Raw genomic sequence first — 9,379 nt, 5'->3', positions numbered from 1 at the left:
ATTGAAAATTCTGAGTTACAAAAGAAAAATCTTCTTATTACTTCTGAAATCTCTTCTACCAGCTCCAAGACTAAAAATCTGCAAGTAGAAATTTCAGAATTAAAAAGTAAAACTGAGAACCTTATAAAAACGGTTTTCAAGTTTACTAAAGGAAAAGAGAACTTGGATAAACTCCTATCCTCTCAAAAAGTGTCTTTTTACAAGAATGGTATTGGCTACTCTCATTTCAACAAGCCTTCTTGTATGAATCAAAAGACCACATTTGTGAAAAGTTCTTCTGAACCTAAAAAGGAGCATTATAATTTTAACTTCTTGAACTCCTCCAAGGCTGTAAACAAACCCAAATCTAAATGGATATGGGTTCCAAAGTCTAACAAAAAGGGACCTGACTGGGTACCAAAAAGAAATTTTACTTAATGTTTTGCAGGCTCCAAACAAGAAGAACAGATGGATACTAGACAGTGGATGTTCAAAACACATGACTGGACATTCAGACCTCTTTGCTGTTCTTCATAAAAAAGGAGAAACCGTCACCTTTGGAGATAACAACAAAGGTTTGATAATAGGTATTGGTAATATTGGAAATATAGATAAACCTCTTATCAAAGACGTTCTCCTGGTTAAAGGCTTAAAACATAACCTTCTAAGTATTAGTCAAATGTGTGATACAGGTTATAATGTTAGCTTTAATCATAATGCTTGTCTTATAGCAGACACCAACGAAAATATTATCTTAAAAGGTATAAGAAAAAATAATATATATGAACTATACCTAGAAAACATCACAGAACATTACCTCATAGCTAATAATGACTCTCAACATTTATGGCACATGAGAATGGGTCATGTCAATTCTAAGTACATGTCTAAATTAGCTAAAGATAAGTTAGTATGTGGGTTACCCAAAATATCTTTTAAAAAGGATTATTTTTGTGATGCATGTCAATTAGAAAAACTGTCTAAATCATCTTTTAAATAAAAAAATATCATTTCAAGCAAAAGACCTCTAGAGCTTCTCCACCTGGATCTCTTTGGTCCTTCTAGAGTAGCTAGTCATAATCACAATAAATATGTTTTTGTCATTGTAGATGACTACTCAAGATTTACTTGGGTAATATTTCTGAAAAACAAAAGTGATACGTTTTGTCAATTTAAAATTTTATGTAAAAAATTACAAAATGAAAAATCTTGTTCTATTGTTAAAATCCGTAGTGACCATGGAGGAGAATTTGAAAATGAACTTTTTGAAAATTTTTGTAACTTGCATGGTATTTCTCATAACTTTGCCTTTCCTAGAGCTGCACCTCAAAATGGTGTAGTAGAAAGAAAGAATAGAACCCTTCAGGAATCTACTAGAACTATGCTCCAAAACAATAATCTTGCTAAATCTTTTTGGGCAGAAGCTGTTAATACTGCATGCTACATAACAAATAGAGTTCTCATTAGACCCTTATTAAATAAAACTCCCTATGAACTATTCTATAACAGAACTCCAAGAATAGACTATTTAAAAGTCTTTGGTTGTAAATGCTTTATCCTAAACACAAAAGATAGCCTAGATAAATTTGATGTTAAATCTATTGAAGGCATATTTTTAGGATATTCAAGTCATAGTAAAGCATACAGGGTTTTCAATAAGAGTTCTAAGTCTATTGAAGAATCTATGCATGTTAGTTTCTGTGAATCTATTGATCAATCTGTTCATAAGCAAACTAACGATGATGATGTTGAAAGTACAGATTTATTTTTAGATAACACAGCTAAGTCTAATGAAGATGATCATAAAAAAACATTTGTCGATATCAAAGATCATCCTCAAAAGCAGATTTTGGGAGAACTGACAAAGGGGGTTCAGACTAGAGCTCAGCTAGAACGGATTGCAAATATGGCATTCATTTCTCAACTTGAACCAAAGAAGATTGATGAAGCCATCATCGATGAGTTCTGGATGCTAGCCATGACTGAAGAACTGAATCAATTCCAAAGGAATGAAGTTTGGGATCTTGTACCAAGACCAAAGGATCATTCGATCATTAGGACAAGATGGATCTTCAGAAACAAGCTAGATGAAACAGGTAATGTTATAAGAAACAAGGCCAGACTAGTAGCTCAAGGTTACAACCAGGAGGAAGGTATTGATTTTGATGAAACATTTACTCCTGCTGCTAGACTTGAATCTATTAGAATGTTTTTAGCATATGCAAGCTATATGGATTTCAAATTATATCAAATGGATGTTAAAAGTGCCTTTTTAAATGGTTTTATAAATGAAAAAGTTTATGTAAAACAACCTCCAGGATTTGAAAATGAACAATATCCAGATCATGTTTTCAAACTAAAACGTGCTTTATATGGCCTAAAACAAGCACCTCGTGCTTGGTATGACAGACTCAAAACCTTTCTATTAAAAACTGGTTTTTCTGTAGGCAAAGCAGACTCAATATTATTTGTGAAAATAGTGAATAATCATACCCTAATTGTTCAAATATATGTAGACGATATCATCTTTGGATCTACTAACAGCACTCTCTGTGAAGAATTTTCTAAGTCCATGCAGAAGGAATTCGAAATGAGTATGATGGGAGAACTCAACTACTTTCTTGGACTGCATATTAAGCAAACCAAGGATGGAGTTTTCATCAATCAATCTAAGTATGCTTGTGAACTTCTGAAGAGGTTCAACATGAACTCAACTGCTTCAAAAACCACTCCTATGAGCACTACTACTGTTTTGGACAAAGATGAAGATGGTAAGTCTGTGGATACAAAGGTATACCGAGGTATGATAGGATCACTACTATATTTAACTGCTAGCCGTCCAGATATTATGTTCAGTGTTTGCTTGTGTGCTAGATTTCAGTCAAATCCAAAAGAATCACATCTTAAAGCTGTAAAAAGAATAATGAGATATTTAAAAAATACAGTTGATTTTGGATTATTCTATTCAAAATCTTCTACATTTGATTTAATCTCATACAACGATGCTGACTTTGCTGGAAGTAAATCTGACAGAAAAAGCACAAGTGGAACATGTCATATGCTAGGGCACTCACTTGTATCATGGTTCAGTAAGAAACAAAACTGTGTATCCTTATCAACTACTGAAGCCGAATACATTGCTGCTAGCCTAGCCTGTACACAAGTTATCTGGATGAAACAAACCTTAAAAGATTTTGGTTTAAATTTTGAAAATACAACTATTTTCTGTGATAATACTAGTGCTATAAACTTATCTAAGAATCCTATTTTACACTCACGAACTAATCACATTCAAATAAGACATCACTTCTTAAGAGAACAAGTCTTAAACAACATAATTAAACTCGAATTCCTACCCACTAATCAACAGTTAGCAGACATATTCACTAAACCATTGAAACATGAAGACTTTACACGAATTAGAAGAGAACTAGAAATATGCAAACTAAGTGACTTATAAATTAATCACACTTATTATAATATTTCTTATAAGTTATGTTAAAATCTTATTTTAAAAGCTTTTTTCTTCTTATCGATTTTTGTTAGTCAAACTAGATTTCCATATTCACGTATACTCTAAACTCTTATAAGACACATTCTTTATGTCTTTCAACTTGTCATCTTTCAAGTACACATCCATAATGACTCCTTGTCCTATCTCCTTTCACTCATATCCATAAGAACTAATTATATTAAAAGCTATCATGACATTGTTCACATCACTCATCTCATAACTCCTTTATTATTTTTGTCCTTTTGTGAAAACTTCTCTTACGATAAGTTGATTCACCTTCAACATGATAACATATTATTTTATGAGAAATCTTGCTTTTCAAATTTTAGTCAAAATCCAATGATTATTTTTTTTTGTTCATTTTACCTTCTTCTAAAGATCTAGTTGCTATGTTTTTACGTATAATTTTTACTATATCATTTGTTATATCATATATTACGTACACTCTATTTCTATCATGTCTTTCTTTTCCTCCTATCGAGACACTTCACTAAAATATTAATGCCTTTCATGAAAAATTCAATTGATTATCCTCTCATACCACCTTTTAAGTTGTTATATTTCACGTAAAATTTGTACTATATCATCTATTATATCATAGCCTAAAAACAATCTATTATCATCTCTTCATGCTTTACATCTTTTACGAAAAAGTGTTGTAAAATTCTCTTTTCAAAAACTTGTACTCCACTCATAAGTACGATTTGTATCACCTTTTTATCTCTCTCTCTCTCTCCACATTATACGAAGTTCCTTTTCATCCGTGACCATGACTCTCTCATATATTTTATATCTCTCTCCAATCGAGATTCGTTAAAACCTTGTCCTTCACTCCACTTTATGTCATACATCTCCTATCCAACTTCAAGTGATTGGTGTCCTTTATGACCACTCTCTATTCTTCATGATCTTCACGAAAATCTTTAAAAAAACTCTTGAATCATTCTTTCTCTTACGTTTAATATGACACTCCATTCTCAATTCATGACTCTTCTCACTATCCAACAAGATTGCCCATAGTAAATTTGTTACATATACAGAAAAATTATTTTGAAACTATGTCCTTCTTTATATCTATACTAATATAATACACTTTCTTCCAAAATTGATTTGATTTGTCATTCACAAGTCTCTTATTTTACAACTCACGCATTTCCTCTTTCCACTTAAATCTAAAAATCCTTCACTTCCAATGTCATTCATTTCTTATCACCATTATATTTCTTCTTCTATTTATTAGAATGATTCATATCTCATTCCCACGATTTTCTCTATTCTCTTACAAACTCTTACTCATTTCCAAGTCTTTCTCTCTTGCTCGTTTTTTCTAAGCTCTTGCCATGGCTTCCTCCTCAAACACAGCAATCACTGCCGCCGACCTAAGGTATCCCGATCTATTTTACTTCTACAACTCCCTTTGCTCTCGACCAATTCATGAAGGTAAATTGGTTAACTACGACGACTTTGTATTATTTGACCTAGAAAGATCTCTCCCCGAACTTAAACACTTACTAGGATCTTCATCCCAAGCTGCTTACTATCCCTAACTCGTCCGACTCTTCTACACAAATTTTTCCTCTGATCATGAGCAAACTACCATCACCACAAAAGTACGCGGACGCCTGATGTTCTTTCATGCTTCCTCATTAGGCAAAATTCTTAACCTTCCTTCCACCGGCATAAATCTAGACAACATAGTACCACTCGAACGGTCGGTACTTCGAAAAATTCTTCTCTGCACCAACTGCTTAAAACTTCCTTGGCATATGAGGAATCTCCAACCTCATGCTCAACTGCTTGCCCAGATTCTTCTCCACAATATCTATCCCAAGCCTCCACGCAAGGGATTAGTACCAAGAAAAATCTCTCTCCTTCTTTACGCAATTTTTTCTTCTACTCCGATAAACTTGTCCAACATTCTTTTTGACCTTTTTATTCGTTATAAAAAATTCCAGCCTCTTCTTTTTGGGTGTTTTATAACTCCCATTCTAAAATACTTCAAAGTACTCCTTCAAAACGAAGTTATCCTCTATCCCTCTCAGGTCCTCGATGCTACTTCCTTCAATCTCAGGTCCCTGCACCTGCCCGGCTCTGATGAAGAAGATCCAACATCCAACTTTGATTACTTCTCTGCACTGATGGATGTCCAGCGTTCTCAAGATCGCATACTTCGTCGTCAAGCCTTGTTGCAGCAAACTCTACAGACCCTCCAGCCGGATCAAGCCAACTGTTCACTTCAATCCTCTCTACCTTCGGTATAAACTCATTTGTTTATTCGGTCTGTAATAACTTTACATTATTTTTTGGTCTGTAAAAACTCTCTTACTCTGATCCCTTCCTTTTTGTCCATGACAAAGGGGGAGAAATCCTGTCTCCATTATTGGAGAAAAATACTCGTATTTAACATTTTTTCAATATTATTATGATAAGTATTATTTCTATGCATAATGTCTTTTTGACAGAAGGAGCATAATTTGTCATCATCAAAAAGGGGGAGAATGTTGAGAAACTCTATTTTGATGTCACATAATATGATACATTGTCTTATTTGATTTCATATGATATGATAATATGATAATATGTCTTCTTGAAAAATGTTATATAATGACTGGATATGTTTTCCCATATATCTAACGAGTATTTGATGCAAGGATATCTCACTAAAAAAGGATGGAGACCTCTTGTTCAAGTACAACTATGATGCAATCATACTCCTTGAAGAAAAAGCTTGTTGAGCCATGCACTCCTAAAGACCATCTAAAGAGATCGGCTTCCACAAGTTGAAGATTTTTTTTCTTTAGAGTCATATGTAACAGAACCTTCAGAAGGATTCATATTGCATATTACATACTCACTCATAAAAGCTATTTCATAAAAGTATACGATAGTTTCAAAAAGCTCCTTTTTGAAAACAAATAATTGTACCTTCTTACAACCCTTTATGAAAATGGTATTTTGACATGATTTCAAAATGTAATAATTGTACCTTATATCATATACAAGACAACATGAAAAGAAATGATTTCAAATATAGGAAAAAGACAAAACATGAAATCGGCTACACAAAGAAAACAAATATAATATGTTTTGAAAAGACTCTAGTTACCTTCTTTAAAGAAATGATTTCAAATATAGGAAAAAGACAAAACATGAAATTGGCTACACAAAGAAAACAAATATAATATTGGTTTTGAAAAGACTCTAGTTACCTTTTTACAAACTCATAGAATGTCGACTTACTTGAAGTCATCATTCTCTTTGTATAGCATTAAATACCTTCTGTAAAGAATCCTTTTTAAATATCCTTCTCAAGAATGTCGACTTACTTGTAGTCTTCATTCTCTTTGTAGACTTTGAAAAACACAACATAAAGAAAACTCTTGACATGACTATGTACAAATAAATATCTCAAAGCATTTATTGTACTTACACTCATTTAAAGTAAAGAAGTACCTATGTACCACAAATCATTAATTAGGATAAAGACAAAACCACATGACAACCTACAATCCAACGTTCAATGTACTATTGTAAGAAATAGACTTTTTACATAAAATATATATTACCTAAAAATATTACAATGACTAGTGTACCCTATATTTTACTTTTATGGATAAAAGACTTTCTCGAATTTCTCTAAAGATGTTTTTTGAAATGACATGACATTTCACATCTCAAAAAGGCTACGATTTCAAAAAGCCAACGACTATTTTTTTAAGCTATAAAAACACACTCAAATGAACTATTCAAGACAGAAGGGAATGGAATAGACAAGTGAGCTTACAACGAGAAAAATACCTATTCAATATTTGAAAGAGAGCCTAGAAAAAGAAAGAGAAAAGAAAGAGAAAAAGTCAAAAATAACTCTTTGACAAAGAGTATCTTCTGAGTGACAAACAGAACATTCTGAGAATCCTTCATTCGTGCATTCATATCATCCTGAAGGTTCTATAGAAAGTATTGTAACTTTCTGTTATTCACTGTATTCCTTCTTTATTGAAAGAAGTAGACCTCTGAGAAAGAGGGTGTTGCCCTTCTCTGTTGAGAGAAGAAGACCTCTGTGTAAGAGGGTGTTGTCCTTCTCTGTTGAGAGAAGAAGACCTCTGTGGAAGAGGGTGTGCCCCTTCTCTATTGAGACAAGAAGACCTCTGAGGAAGAGGGTGTTGTACTATTTATCCGGTGACTCGGATGTTATAGTGGAAAGCTCAAGTGGTTTGCTTGGGGACTGGATGTAGGTCAAGGTTTTGACCGAACGAGTATAAATCCTGTGTTTATTGTGTTGTGCCTTATTGCTTTATTTTTTATTATATCAACTTGCATCATATTTCACTATTCACCCCCCTCTAGTGGAATTTCAACGAGGTCGTCAAACCAAGAATTGAAGAATTTGCGAGATTTTTATTTATTGAAAGAAAAACATGATTGCATCAATAATAAACTTGGGAAAGAGGGGGCGGACAGACAATTTGCCACCACTCTTTATAACTAGAAGAGATACGAGGACCGGGGAAAAGTGGAAGAGTAACAAAAGAGTCCCAGCCATATCTGGCAGAATGGTATGTTCCGGACCACTGTGCTGATGTAAGGTCGAACTCTGGCACGACTCCTGATAGCAGCCACATCTCTATGTGCTTTTGTCTCTGAGAAAACTGTCGAACACACCACTCTGGATGATAGTAAGCGCAGAAGAATGGACCGAGCAACTTGAATCTCTTGCCATATGCTTAGGTGTGTCTGGGAGGCGATAATTCTCGATCAAAATAGTCCCACACCACTTCTTCTTCCAGCAGATAATCGATCATGAATCGGTACCGCGCAACTGGAAGAAGTTCCTTGCTATTGTATCTGAACGAACTAGCTCTGGCCGGTACATGCTGAAGGAACAAAGACTGAAGAACATAAGTACATCCCTCGACTAAGATGGACTCTCCAAGTGTGAAGCGGGTCAGTCCTCTGTATAGAAAAGCAAGCGCGGCCATGGCTATCGAAAGACGGCTGGTCTGTCGACTTCCCCATCTCCTCAGAAGCTGGACTATTCTGACATCCATATAGTTCTGTCCGTCTGGAAAGAAAGCAAGTCCCACAGTGCACAAAACCATCACATGCTGAATTCTCTCTCGAGCTGTTCTGGACAGCGAGCTGACTTCTGTGAATTCTCCATACTGTCGGTAGATCTCGATCAAGATCACGTATTCATTCCCATTTTCTTCAATCAGTGGCCAAGACTTGCACCCTGTCATGCAAGCTACGACATCTTTGGGGTCCAGACCCTTGCCATTGATTAGATATTGCTGCTCTAATGAATCTCCAAGCTGACCGGCTGGCTCGAGCAGTCCCATAATCTCTGAAAATTCATCCATCAGTAGTGTCATCTCACCCCACGGGAACCAGAACGTGCAAGTGCGCGGATTCCACCCCTCTGCCAGTGCATGAATCAAATTGTCGTTGACTGTCAACTTTCCCACTGCAGATGCCAATTCCAACCTGCAATCACTCAAGTGGTCCGGAAACATACGAGAGAAGTTTTTGAACCAGACATAGTACCACCGGGGGAAGAAGGGTCCGGTCCTAAGAGATCGATGCTCAGGAAGACTTTGTCGCACCTCGTAGGAGATGTGACCCTCAGGAAAAGCAGAATCGAGCTGACTGGATGCCATTGAACTGAAAGACAAGAAGACTGAAATTAGACTTTGGAAAAATACAAGAATTTTGAAAATTGCAGGCAGGATAAAATGGAAGCTGGCAATTCGAAGTCCAGAGGAACGAAAGAATGAAAAATCTCTTGAAGTTTTGAAGAAAAGGTGGATTATTTGGAAAAATCGTCAAGGGTTTACAAAGAAATGTTTCATAAATGAAAAAAAAATGAAGTATTTTGGAAAAATTGGG

This window comes from Nuphar pumila, chromosome 13, assembly GCF_984573655.1.
Source record: "Nuphar pumila chromosome 13, dmNupPumi1.hap1.1, whole genome shotgun sequence".
NCBI classification, from domain to species: Eukaryota; Viridiplantae; Streptophyta; class Magnoliopsida; order Nymphaeales; family Nymphaeaceae; genus Nuphar; species Nuphar pumila.
This window is presented reverse-complemented; position numbering follows the sequence as displayed.